Source organism: Panthera leo, chromosome D4 (genome assembly GCF_018350215.1).
Source record: "Panthera leo isolate Ple1 chromosome D4, P.leo_Ple1_pat1.1, whole genome shotgun sequence".
Taxonomy (NCBI): domain Eukaryota; kingdom Metazoa; phylum Chordata; class Mammalia; order Carnivora; family Felidae; genus Panthera; species Panthera leo.
The window spans coordinates 80193967-80206798 of record NC_056691.1 but is presented as its reverse complement, the minus strand read 5'-3'; the positions used below and the strand labels follow the sequence as shown (position 1 = coordinate 80206798).

At 52.3% G+C, this 12832-nt stretch overlaps 1 protein-coding gene across 1 annotated transcript in view; it reads right to left on the bottom strand.

The window, feature by feature from the left end:
- GSN (gelsolin) overlaps positions 1 to 12380 on the bottom strand; it is a 53919-nt gene extending 41539 nt beyond the window's left edge. The window contains exons 1-2 of the mRNA XM_042912238.1: positions 12280 to 12380; positions 1552 to 1646 (exon numbers count right to left, since the gene is read on the bottom strand). The gene's annotated coding sequence lies outside the window, so the exon portion shown is untranslated. The remainder of the gene's footprint in view (positions 1 to 1551; positions 1647 to 12279) is intronic.
- Between the last annotated feature and the right edge of the window lie 452 nt (positions 12381 to 12832).

Below are 12832 nucleotides of genomic sequence, written 5' to 3'. Positions count from 1 at the left end.
AGAAGAAGGTAACCAGAGAGGTGGTACGGGGAGACCTGAAGAAGTGCCACCGGATTTTGACAAGTAGGAGGTCACTGGGGCCACCCTGGCTGAACCAGAGTTCAGCGGAGGGGGCATGAGGCGGGGGCACACTGCCAGGGGACAGCAGTGAAGGGGGCAGGGTAGCAAAGCTCTTAGTTAACAGGTACGCAGCTGGGCCTGAGCCGGTCTGGCCCTGCACGGTCTGCAGAAGTGGGGAGAGCAGGAGACAGGTCCCTCTGTCACTGTTGCCAAAGGCACTGGCATGGCCTAACACTCTTTTTGGTGACAGAACACTTGGGGCAATTCAGTTTTGGCAGCTGTCAGGCCTCAGTTTCAAAAGCGGAAGCATCAGAACCAAGACAGCCTCCTTTCTGGGCAGCCTCAGGGCTGGCCCTTCGTCTGCAGAACCCTTAAGGTGCAGCTGAAGTGAGCCAAGTCCCATCTCTGGGCCTAGCGGGCCTTCAAGCAATCCCAGGCTTCGTGGACAAAGCATTCAGGAGACCATCAAAAGGCAACTGTATCTAAGCTCTGGGAAAGAGGAACAGCAGTGACAACTGTCCCTGCCCCCCCCACCCCCACCCCACAAAGCCAGCTGGGTCACAGCAGATGAGTAAACCCTGGAGTCATTCAGCCCCTTCTCCTTTTGGCCACCAAGGGTGATGTCATGAGCTGGAGGGGTGTTTTCCAGGCTCTCCAGACGGTTGCTATTGGAAATTCGCCTTTGCTGCCGCATTGGAAGCTGGGCTTTCCCCCTAGTCGTGATCCTTCCCATTTCACAGTTCACAAAGCTCGTTAGCATCTATAAGCTTCTACAGTCCTCATGACAACCTTGTTAGGTGGGTGGGTGGGAGACCAATACACCCATTTTATGGGGGGAGAAACGGAGGCCCAAGCTGGGTCATGAAGTGGGTCTCTTGCTTCCAGCCCAGAACTCTGCATGGCAGCCTCCTGGGGCGGGGGGGGGGGGGGGGGGGGGGGGGGGGGGGGGGGGGGGGGTCAGTGAATCTGATAGTCAGGTGGGCCCCACCCTGCCAGCTGTCCCAGGTGGGGATGACTCATCCACCTGCCCTGTGACTCACACAGCTTGAGTCCGCCTCTTACGGTCAACAAGCTGGAGGCTTGGCAGCCAAGCCCCCGCATGTTCTCACCTCTCCAAAGCCTCCGGGGAGAATTCCTGTACCTCCAGGGAATCCACCCTCTTACGGAAGAGCTGACAGAGGCCCTGAGAGGGAAAGCGACTTTCCTCCAGCCACACTGTGAGAAGTAGCACAGCCGGGATAGGGCCCAGGCGCCCCGGCGCCCAGCCCAGCCCTTCCTTGTCTCTTCCCCACAGGATCCCGCCCTCGCCGGTGAGGAGCAAATGAGGCAATGGGCAGAAATGTGCTCCGAGCTTTACCAGAGAAACCTCGGGGACTCCCTTTGAATCCACTGTGGTGAGCAGCGGCTGCTTCCACTGTCCCCTCCAGACTCCCCTGGGCAGCCAGAGCTGGGCTTAGGAGGACTCAGGGGTGTGTGCACTGTTGTACCTACCTTGCAGGGCTGTGAGGGGGAAGACGGCTGCTCCCGACAGAGGTGCTGGGACCACGGCAGAAGCACTGATGTACAAGGGGGGTTATCAGCACGACCTGTAAACAAGGGGCCAAGAATCTCAAGGTCAGGTGCTCCAGGTCATCTGGTCAAATCCACATCTGATACTTCTACTCATCCCCAGAACCCCCCACCCACCATCACACAGCCCCTACTTGCACAGCTCAAGCAACGGGGAACTCACTTCCTGCCAAGGCCGTAAGACCATCTGTTGAAGAGTTTGGCTGGTTAAAAGAACTGTTGTTAGGATGAGCTAAAGTCTCTCTCCCTATGGCTTTGACCTGCTGGTCCGAGCTCTATCCGCTCGGATTACCCAGAAGAGGTCTGTCACCCTGTTTCCCAATGGCTCCTTAGAGACAAAGACAGTGATCTTGGGCCCCCCAGGTCTTATACAAGTTGTATACCCCCTTTCCTCCAGCTTTTCCTGAGATGAGGTGTCTGGTTCCCTCTCTCCTCACCTTCCCCAGTCAGCTCCAAATGAACCTTGTGCCTACTGCCAGCACAAGACCCAGAATTTGACATTCAGGCAAGCTCTCTCCAGGGCAGGGCAAGCGGAACTCTCACCACCATCATTCCAGATATCATGCCTCTGTTAATCCAACCTAAAATGCCATCTGCATGTAGGCAAACCCCAGGGCATGTCTGAATTCTGCTTAGGGTCAATGTCAGAGCTGTGGTTCAGGATTCTGGAGTTAGACAAAATGACCCCTCATTTAACTAACTGTGTAACTTGATCAGGTTACTTCACCCTGAGTCTCAGATTTCTTCTCTGTAAAAAGAAGGATTAGGTCAGAACTTATTCCATAGGCTAGCATAAGGATTAAATGAGATAGAATACGTCAAGGGCTTTGTACGGTACATAGGTTTACTGACAATTAAATCCCTAAGCCTTTTTTTAGAAATTATATTTTTCTCATTCTGTACTTGTGCAACTCGGGAACCCAAGCTGTTTACGTGGTCCACTATTGTAAGACCATATTATCATTATCTGGCAATAGGTCTTTCTCTCCTACCAGGCTGTGAGCCCTGCCAGACAGCTTGGTCTTTGAAGCCCCGCACATGAGCTGGCAAACAGCAAAAGCAGTGGGTATATGTGCTAGAAGACTGAACAAAGGACCAGCCAAGATTGGCCCCACAGTGGATGGTGCAGCCCAGCCCTTTGGGCCCCCGCCTTTCAGGGACAAACTGGATCTTCACCCTTCCCCAACGCCCCAGAGCCCCAGGCATCTACATTCAGGGGGGCAGCTAAGCAACCTGGCTCCCGCCTGCCCTGGAAAATTTCTCTGCCCAAACCAGCTGCTCCAAGCCAAGGACAGAGTCCAAGATCCCAAATGCAGTGGGGCGCCCTACAGGCTCCAGGGATTAAGACACAAATGAGCCCTGTTCTCAGCTGACGGTCAACGGCCCAGGCATTCCTGGTGTATTTCTGCATTGTGAGTGGCAGACATAAGCAAGGCAGGGCATCTGAAAAAGAGGCTGGGTGCTTCTCTGGGCCCCACAGTGCCACCTCTGTGGCCTTCCTCAGAGAGTTCCACGTGGATCGATCAAAGCAGAGTTGGGTTGGGTTGTGTTCCTGCAAATGACTACTGGCCTCTCACTTCCTGTTCATTCTGTGTGAGGATAAGCCTTCGAAATCCGCTCCCCCTTTTCTTCTACACACCTGCAGATCACACCCTCACCCTCACTGGTGGTGCTACGTTTGTTCCTGAATGTAACTTGCTCCTCCCCCTGGTGCTCCCCATGTCAGCAACAGCACCACCATCCGCCATCCACATGCTGGGCCAGGCCAGACCCCAGGGCAGCACCCTCCTCAACCTCCCCTGCTCTGGCACTCATGCCTCCCGCACCACCTCGCCCGGCCCTGTCCTGCCGGCTCTACTCAGATGCATCGTCTTGTCCCCACCCCCACCGCCAACATCCTGGTCCAGGCGCCACCACCACTCTCTCATCTGGGTGACTACAGTGCTTGCTTCCCGACCGGTCCCCACACCTCCTCTCTCCCCTACGGTGCAAGCCCAGACCGCGCCACTCCTCTGCTCAGACTCTTCCATGGTTCTCTTAGAGCCCCCCCCCCCCCACCCAGATCAAGTCCAAGATCCTCAGCGAACTTTTCAACGCCCTTCATGATCTGTCGCTGTCAGTCCCCTGAGCTTCAGCCTCTTTAGTTCCTGTCTTCCACCCACACCCCTCCAAGCTCCAGCCAGGCGAAGCCGCACTCTGCCCCGAGTCCTCTTTTTTTTTTTTTTTTTTTTAATTTTTTTTTCAACGTTTTTTTTTTGTTGTTGTTTGTTTTTTTTTTTTTTTATTTATTTTTGGGACAGAGAGAGACAGAGCATGAACGGGGGAGGGGCAGAGAGAGAGGGAGACACAGAATCGGAAACAGGCTCCAGGCTCCGAGCCATCAGCCCAGAGCCTGACGCGGGGCTCGAACTCACGGACCGCGAGATCGTGACCTGGCTGAAGTCGGACGCTTAACCGACTGCGCCACCCAGGCGCCCCTGCCCCGAGTCCTCTTGTAATCTTCACACAGAGTCTCCTCTGTTCTAGAACCCTCTTCCATCCCTGTTCGTCACTTCTCCTTCCGCTCATGATCAAGCCCAGCTTTCCTCCAGGAAGTCTGCTGTAACCTCCCCACCCCCGTGAGGGTGAGCTCCTTGGAACTCCACAGGCCTCTACTCTTCCTTGTCACACTGCATTACTTACGGTCCCTTTCCAAGTCAGCCTTCCCCGTTAGACTAAGATCTGCTCCCATGGATCCGAGTACCTAGCCTAAGGCCGAGGCCACCATAGCTCAAGAGTCACCGAAGGAAGAAGCTATGTGCATATACACACGTGTGCACACGTGCGTAGACATATACTCATGCACATGCACACGTTCACAGATGCTGAGAGTACAGGTGCTGCCATCTATGGGCAAAAAGAGCATTACACTCTTTCCCAGGCCGGGGACACTGGGAGCCCCAGGGTTGCAAATTTGGCTGGGTTTAGAATTAACTCCAGCGAGCTCCAAGTTAGCCTATTTTCCGTTCTGGACCTTAAGGCTGCAGCAACTTAAAAACAAGGTCCACAAACCACTGACTCTAGTCCACCGCCCACATGCTCCAGAGGGAGCCATAAAGAGAGATGTTTCTTTCCAGCACTCACCATCCCAGCCTGGGGCCCTGGGGGCGCCTGTGCTCGATTATATCTCAGAGAGGGAGAAGGCACAGAAGGTTAGAGCTGCCCACCCCAGGAAAGGCTGACCTTCGTGTAGACAGTTCACTATTAGTGAAATTGTAAGTCACCAGGAAGCCCATTTGTCTAAGGTGGCTAAAGAGGAGCTTTCGGCCCTGGGGGTGGGGTTTGGGGGGGGGGGCAGGGGGGAGCTGAAGCCAGAGGTGTTTTTCTCCTAAAAGACTGCTCCCGGCATATTGGGAGGACTGTTTCAGATTTGGTGGGAGAAACATGATATCTGTCTAGTAATCCCAGAAGGGTTCAAATGGCCACCCCAATGACAACAGTTATTTTCCGAGCAGCTACCAAGTATCAGACTCTTTACATACATTCATATCTCATCCCCATGATACTCGGCCAGGCAGGTATCATGGTTCCTATTTTGTGAAGGAAGGATACAAGCTCAGAGAGGTGAAACCATGGGCTGAGGGTCACACAAGATGTCTGTGCAGTTCCCACAAAGTCAGGCTGCCTCCAGGCATCTTGGTCTTGCTAAATTTCAAGCATTAAGGCTTGGCCTCATGCATACAAGAAAAAAAAAAAAAACAAAACATAAAGCTTTGGTTACTCTAGATCGGGGTTAGCAAATTTTTACTGTAAATATGTTAGTAAATATGTTCCGCTTTGCAGGCCACATACCTTGTCTGTTGCATATTCTTCCTTGTTTGGTTTTAGGTTTGAGTTTTGTTTTGTTTTGTTTGGGTTTTCAGGGTGTCTTTTTTTTTTTTTTTTTTAACAAACTTTTACAATGTAAAAACCATTCTTAGCTCAGAGACATACAAAAACAGGCTGGGGCCTCCCAGAGGCTGTGGTTTGCAGCCTACAGACACGAAGAGAAGAATGTCTATAATCTTAAGTATAAAAACTTCTGCTGGAAATGTTTAAGACAAATGCTAGGTCCTTCAGCTGTGTTTCTCCTGGTTCAGATGGCTTCCTGCTGAGTCGCTCTTTCCTAAAGAAGGCCCCTACCTCGCTCTGCAATTAGGCAGCAAAATATTTCAAGGACTGTTCAGATTCTAGAAACTCATAGCTGTGGACTAAACCGTCTGGTTCCATGTTGGGAACAGAAGAGGGAGGCAAATACTATGGGTAGGAAGAATCTCAAAGATCTAGGCTCTAGTCTGGGCTCTTAATAAGGGATTTAGAATCTTACTCGGCAAAGTGTTAACTCTGTAGCAACTTCTGCACTACCTGGGATCCTAGGAGAAACGCAGAGCCTCAGGCCCCACCCCAGACCTAACAACCAGAAACTGCATTTTCACAAAATCCCCAGGTGATTCGTGTTCACAATAAGCTTGAGATCTGCTAGAACATCTTTCGTGTCCACATACATTATTGTTAATACAACCCTTTCCTTGAGGAAAGAAAGGGTTTATTTATTTATTTTTTTAATGTTTATTTATTTTTGAGACAGAGAGAAACAGAGCATGAATGGGGGAGGGTCAGAGAGAGGGAGACACAGAATCCGAAACAGGCTCCAGGCTCTGAGCTGTCAGCACAGAGCCCGACGCGGGGCTCGAACTCACTGACCGCGAGACCATGACCTGAGCTGAAGTCGGCGCTTAACCGACTGAGCCACCCAGGCGCCCCGAAAGAAAGGGTTTAAAGACATCTCTCTTCATGTCAGAGGATTAAGTCTCTGACCTACCCTCTGCACCAGGGAGCTCAAAAAGCACCCTATTTGGGAAGCACAATCGACAGACCAAGACCTGCCATTGGGTCATGAAATCAAACCTTCAACTGGCAGAAAAGTAGAACCAGGAGAACCGGAGAAGGTGCCATTCTCCATTTCCCACTGGGGGGAGACCAGTCACAGAGGGAAATGACTTTCCCAAGAAGACACTGCCAAGGAAAACTAGGGGTCTGGCCATGGTCAGGTTGTTTAATCTTCCCAGGCATTGGGTTAAACAACTGAACTCATTTTGGCTGTGTGCTTTACGACAATCAATTTCTGTCTCTGGGGTGCATGGGTGGCTCAGTCGGTTAAGGGTCTGACTCTTGATTTCGGCTCAGGTCATGATGTCACCATTGGTGAAAACAAGCCCCACTCTGGGCTGACAGTGCAGACCCTGCTTGGGATTCTCTCTCTCTCTCCCTCTCTCTCTGCCCCTCCCCTGCTTGCACACACGCACTGTCTCTCTCTCTCTCTCTCTCTCTCTCTCTCTCAAAATAAATAAATAAACATGAAAAAAATAATAATAATTAAAACTTTTTTTTTTTTTTTTTTTTTTTACAAATCAAATACATTATTTCATTTCTTCAATCCCCCAGACTATTGGAATAAAAGATTTTAAATAAACACGTGTTTCTCTACTTAGGTAGAGACTACTTGTCAAACTCTTTTACCAATTAAATTTACAGTCCTTAATAACATGGGAAAATATGTCTGTCGCAATGCTGAAGAAAAAAAAAAGAAGTCAGAATAGAAAAATTATAAATGTGGTATGACCACCATTACGTAGGGGTAAAAAAAAAAAAGTGCTGAAAATATCGGGAAGGAAATGCCCCCAAACGTTAGCAGTGATTATCTCACATTGGCAGAATTATGGACAGTTCTTTTTTTTTTTATTTTATTTTCTAAATTTCCTATCATAAGTATTCATTATAATTAGAAAAAGAAGGGAGGGGAAGTCCTTGGAAGAAACACCCCGTTTCCTATGGGTATCCCGCCCATCCCACTTCGCCACTCCCAAAAAGTTAACTAGTGTTTACTGTGTCCATTGAGGGCCCAGCCTCGCCATAGCGCTTACAGTAAGGGTCGGACCCCACCCGGAAGGCTCACATATACCGTCTCTCCCATGCCTGGTAAATAAGCCAGACCCAGATGTTATCCTTGTAGAGGCGGGAAAGCAATAGCACTATTTGCTTAAGTGAATTTAGCAGAATAAATAAATCCACCCCCACTGGCGTGGCCCCTTCAGCGAAGTTCCCGGAGACAATCTATGACTGAAACCACTTCTGGAGCCCCCTGCGGAAGAGCCAGCATCTGGGATGCTGTTATCCCTTAATCTAAGCATTGGGTGAAAGAGGTGCAGAGGGTCTCTCTGAGGCAGGACAGGAGGGACGAGGATGGGGAGGCCGGGAAGGAGGCTAGATGGCCACGTGGCCCCTGGGAGCTCACGTCTCCACACTTCACTTTCCTTATCTACAAAGTGGAGCCCATCATGACAACCCCAGGGCTATTGTGAGGCTCAAAGAAAAGAAGGTAAATCATTTCATCTCTCTAGGCTGAGCCTCGGTTTCCTCATCTGTGAAATGGAGTCAGTATCTCCTCCACAATAGGGCTGTTAAAAGATTAAACAAGACAGTGAACACAGCAAGCATGCTCCATACGGTGGCCATGATTCTTATTGCTTGTAGAACAGGGAATAAGATACTTAAATGAATCTTAGGCCTCAACTTCCTTATCTGCAATATGGGGCAACCAATTCAGTCCGCGAAGACCAAATTCATGAACAGCTGGATCCCCAGCTAGCACTGGAGTAGGTCAAACATAACAGGCTATGGACTCACTTGGAGGTGCACGTTTGTGCACTGAGCACAAAGCCTTCTGGCTCAGAGCCCCTCAGAGCCAGGAAAGCTTGATGTTATCCTGCCCACCCCTCTAGCACAAGGTGGACACGGGGGCACAAGTCACTCAGTACTTTGCCAGTGACAAAACCAGGACCCAAGTCCGGGCCTTCTGCTGCCCAGCCTCGCTCACCACGCCTGCTGGTTTTCTCTGCCCTGCCCTCAAATTGCTGATGTGGTCCCGGGCAGGACAGGGGACAGCAGGCCTATGGTAGGGGAGCATGAGTGGGGGAAGGGGACAGGGAAGGGGAAGCCAGAGAGCAGCAGGAACCCAGCCTGCCTGTGGTCTACAAATTCACAAACCACATCAGGCTGAAATATGACACAAGCTCACTGAGTTGAAAGGGAGGAGGTATTTTTGTTTAACATACCCCAGCTGCCTAAACGCTGGTCTCTCCCTTTCCCTCCCCGCCAAAATGCATAATTCCTGGGATCTGCTTTTCCCTGCTCGCTTCTCCCAAAGGGGAGATGGCCCTGGCTGGGACCCCAACTCACCGAGTGACCTAGGACAAGTGATCTTGTGTTCTCTCAGAGCCTTGATTCCCTGAAACGGAAGGGAGACTGACCTATGCTCTGGAGTCCTGTTGATAGTACAGAAAAGGATGAATTTCCAAACAGTACCGGGAGGTTCTTCAGGCCTCTATGCTGCAGGGCTGAGAGCCCCAAGCTGTGTGCACTGACCCAGATCCCTTGTCACAGCCACAGTGAAGCCCCCAGCAGTGCTCATAATGTCAGGACTACAAGGAAACTTCAGGATAACAATGAGTGCAGGGATTAAGAGCCCTGTAGTCAGAACTCCAGAATCCTGGCGCCCATTATCTTTAACAACGAAACTCGAGACACATTTTTTAGGCTCGGGTACCTCATCTGTAAAAGGGGAAAACAGTAGTACCTAAGAGGAACAGTTGCGAGGAATCAAGGAAGTAATTAATGTTCCAGCGGCTGGTACACTAAAATGTGTATTATTATTATCATGCCAACCAACGCCACCTCCGCCCCCCCCCCCCATTTTACAGATGAGGAAACTGAGGTCCAAAGAGCCAGGCGTTGCCACAGGTCACTCCAAAGAAACAAGGCTGCAGCTCCACTCCCAAGTCAATGCTTCTGACTTCTCTCGGTTTCTAATAAGCAAATATACACACTCAGAGGCTGTAGTTACAGACTGTAAAGTCTGCTTGAAGAAAACCAGAGATCAGTGCCTCAGCAAAGGAATACAGATCATGCAGACATCATCTCAGGGACCTACCTGGCAACTTCTCAAGAAAGACCCAAACTACACACAGGAGTAGGGAGAAGTGACCTACGCGCACCGGATGGCTGAGAAGTGTAAAGGCATCCGGTCAACAGCTCTTGCTCATAATAGCTTGGCAAAGTGCACATGTGGCTGCCTCTGGGGAAAGAACGGGGGCTGGAGGGATGAAGCTTACACTATACTCTTCTCTATGTTTGAATCTTCAGTGCTATTTTTTTCTGCTTTAAAAATAATAAAATAGAAGAGAAACAACACTGCAAAAAAATAATAATTTAGCAGCCTCGTCCGGTAGCTATCAGCCTATCGTCTGCTTTCAGATGAAATTTAGAGAGGGTTCCAAGACCTTCAGCTGGGTTTCCAGAATCTGCAACTCTGATCTGTCATGGTGGCCACTGCTCTGGTTCAGACCTGCACTGTCTTTAACCTGGACCATGCAACAGCCTCTTCAGGCTCCCCCTGCCTCCAGTTTGTCCCTTCCAGTGCATCCCCTACATCAACGACCAAATCAGTGAGAGTTTTTATCAATTGCTGTGGTCGAAAACCTTTCTCAGCTCCTCATTGCCTTCAGGATAAAGTCCAAAGCCTTAGTTTACAATCTTTATTTACAGTCTCAACCCCCACAGCTACACCCTTCCTTCAGTGCTAGTCTAGCCATGGATGGCTCAAGAAACCTCAGTACCTTTGCACAAGCTATTCCTGTTTCTTAGAATGTCTTTTCCCTCGACTCCTTTAACTCCTGGGAACCTGTTACTGATTTCCGGGGCCTGGGTCGCCCAAACATTCTTAGTCGCCCCTTTATGGACTGAAATAACTCTCGGTATCACGTGATTGTGTCAACCACTATGGATGAGAAGTATCTTGAGGACAGAGAGCTTTGTCCTCCTCGAGGGTCTTGGGCCTTCACAGGGCAAGGCATAGGACACAGGCCCAGAAAAGTGTTGAATTGAGGAAGGAGGGCAGGAAGGAAATGCCATGAGAGGCAAACCAACCCCCCCCCCCCCCCCCCCCCCGCCACCAGCTCCCGGGAGCTGCCTGCTTTCCGTGTTAGTTCGTAATAAAAAAAAAAACTATGGAAAATTCTGGAGTAAAGTTCCCTTCCCTGATTCACACGGAAACCTTCTTTGCTGCTGTGTAACTGCCCCCGGGTGCCAACCCAAGCTCCCCGGCTGTTTACAATTTTCCTGGCATTTATAAATAGCAAGGCCTCAGAAAGGAAAGTGGAATTTCAAGGGAGCTGGATGCTGCCTGTCCCACCATCCCACCCTTCCTTCTCTCAGAGGCCCAAGCCTCTTCCCCTTAACATCCCCTAGAAACACCAACCAGCACCCCCAAGTGTGGGGATGGGGAGGGGAGAGGATGTCTTAATGAATGGAACACTCAAGAAAGAGTGAAAAGCTCCACCAGCTAGAAGGACTCAGCTTAAAGGCCAACTGGAACTGGGTCCTAGCCCTGCCCTTTTGTCACCGTGTGACTGTGAGCCCATCACAAACTTTCTGGGCCCTGCGGTTGTCTCAGCTGCGGAATGGGGTTGAGGCGACACTCCAGCAAGCTATGGTCACTGCAAAGGGGTGCAGCAAGAGGTCCCGGTGCCCTGGTCAGAAATGTGGTCCTGGGAGAACAGGACCTACAGGATTAAGTGTTTGAAAAGTCTCCAGGAGCCAAACAAAACCACACGCTCCTCCCCAGGGCCCCACTTCCACAAAGCCGGAGTCACCCCCAGAACAGCCCTTGACTGCCTTTGGCTCTTTGGAGTTCTGGCTGTTTTAAAGATGCCCTCTCTGCTCTGTGGAAGGTATAAAGGCGGGATAGTGTATGCCTAGGCACTTAGAGGGCCACAAAGGAAGCCAATGGCCCCTCCCCACCCAAAGTCTCCCCCCTGCCTTCCAAAAACTTGCCCTTGACAACCGCCCAGAGCAGCCGGCCTGCACTGGGCCAGGGGGACACTGCTGTGACCAGATTCTGGGTGGTGATCAGCCCCCAGAAGAGATGGGGACCCAGGGAGAAAGGGAGACTCCAATCACTGTCTTCAACTCTGAACGAAGTTTTCCGTGTGAGTCAGAGAAACCAGCGTACATTGCAGGGCCGAGGAGGACAAGGCACCGTCAGGTTAACAACTGCAAGCAGATTTCAGACGGCGAGTACAAGGAAGAAGTTTCTAACAGACCTGGGCCCAAAAAGAGGAAGGAGGCGGAGAGCTCCTCGTCGCCCGCGGAGAGCAGGCGAAGGCATTATTACCTTGGAGTCGAGGTTCCGCCGAGCACACTCTCCGGCGGAGCCACCGCCCAAACCGCAGACGCGCGGCCACCTGCAAGCCCGGGTCGGATACACGGAGTGCCCGAGCGCCCGGGTGACCCCGAGCCCAGGTCCCTCACCCGCGGGGGCGGGGTCAAGGTTAGCTCAGGTGCTTGCAGCACAGCGGGGCCTGTAGGTGGAGGCCCGGCCCCCCTCCTCCCCGGCCCTAGCCCCCCTAATCCAACCCTTCTTGGTTCCCTGGAAGACCAGCAGGGTGAGGGAGGAAGCCCTTCTCCAGCGATGCCCCGCTGCCGGGACGAGCTCCGACCGAGAGGGGAGCGAGAAGGACCCAGATGCCCGGGATCCCCAAGACGTCCGGGGCCGTGGCCGCCCCCCTCCCTTACCTGCTGCGGAGGCGCTGGCGACGACGGCTGCAGGGTCCAGCTGTGCTCAGCTGGTTCCGGGCGGCGGAGCGGGGGCTGTGCGCCAGTTCGGACGCGGTGGGCAGGGCGCGGGCGGGAGCCGCCCTCTGGGCGGGGCGGCGGGGCCGGGGCGGGGTGGGGGGGGGTGGGGGGTGGGAGTGGGGGAGGAGCGCCGGCCCCCCCACGCAGGCAGCTGGGCGGACGGCGACTCCGACTGCAGACTTGCATTCGTCCCGGGCGGTCTGCACTACTTTGCCAAACCCCCTCGCTACATCCGCGCGAGGAAGACAACCGCACCCCGCCTTCCCGGGAATAAACGGAGTTTCGGGGCACCGCGGGGAGATCTCCAGGAGGTTGGGGGTCGTCGGGGGCCGGGGGGAAGAGACCCAGAGTAGTAGCTCCTGGGCTGGGCTGGGGCCAAAGAGCTCGGCTGGGATGGGCGGCGCGCCTTGCTCAGCTGGGATCAACCAGGCAGATTTCAGCTTCTGGGAGTGCCGACTTCAGGAGGCAAAGCCCCCTGCAGGAGAGCCTGAGA